The sequence below is a fragment of the Puntigrus tetrazona genome, chromosome 9 (genome assembly GCF_018831695.1).
Source record: "Puntigrus tetrazona isolate hp1 chromosome 9, ASM1883169v1, whole genome shotgun sequence".
In the NCBI taxonomy this organism is placed as follows: domain Eukaryota; kingdom Metazoa; phylum Chordata; class Actinopteri; order Cypriniformes; family Cyprinidae; genus Puntigrus; species Puntigrus tetrazona.
Genome location: NC_056707.1, coordinates 12,773,122 through 12,773,855, shown reverse-complemented (window position 1 = coordinate 12,773,855; position 734 = coordinate 12,773,122). Strand labels below are relative to the sequence as shown.

Below are 734 nucleotides of genomic sequence, written 5' to 3'. Positions count from 1 at the left end.
AAGTCATTAACTGTAATTTTATACAAGACCACGGACTACAAAACCAATCAAGTTAATTTTTTGTAAATTCAGATTCATACAACATCTAGAAAAAGGTAAATAAATAAGCTTTCCACTGATGTATGTTTTGTTAGGGTAGGACAGTTTACATCCACTAGTTGTGGAATCTGCTAAAAATTGACAAAATTGCCTTTGAAGTTTTCCAAATGAAGCTCTTAGCAATGCATATTACTAATAAAAAAAATGTTTTTTACAACATTTACGGTTGGACATTTACAAAATATCTTCACAAAACATCCTAATCATTTTTGGCATAAAAGAAAAATCTATAAAAGTACAATCACATATCCCAAATATATTTAGCTAAATAATTAGGAATGGGAATAGTGAATAATTTAACAATTCTGGATCCAAATTCCTTAATGGTAAAGTACAATGATTTTAAAAAGATAGTTAACCCATAAATCATTTACTTTCTCACCAACAAACCACAAAAGAAGGTTTTCTGCATAATGCTGGCATCCAAACAGTTATGGTGACAAATTTTGGTGACAAATTATTATTATCCAAACAGTTTTGGTGACAAATTATGTTCCACAGAGGAAAATAAATAAATAATGACTTTTTGGGTGAACTAACCTTTTTAGTCTCACAGTTGAAAGCGTTGTTTAAATTTAGAAACTGGACTCATTTAATTTATTAGTTCTATAATTAGTTCTCAAACCTAGTGTATA

General features: G+C 28.6%; 1 protein-coding gene across 1 annotated transcript in view; it reads right to left on the bottom strand.

The window, feature by feature from the left end:
* LOC122351618 (CLIP-associating protein 1-like) overlaps positions 1-734 on the bottom strand; it is a 42,377-nt gene that overhangs the window by 819 nt on the left and 40,824 nt on the right. The window lies entirely within an intron of this gene.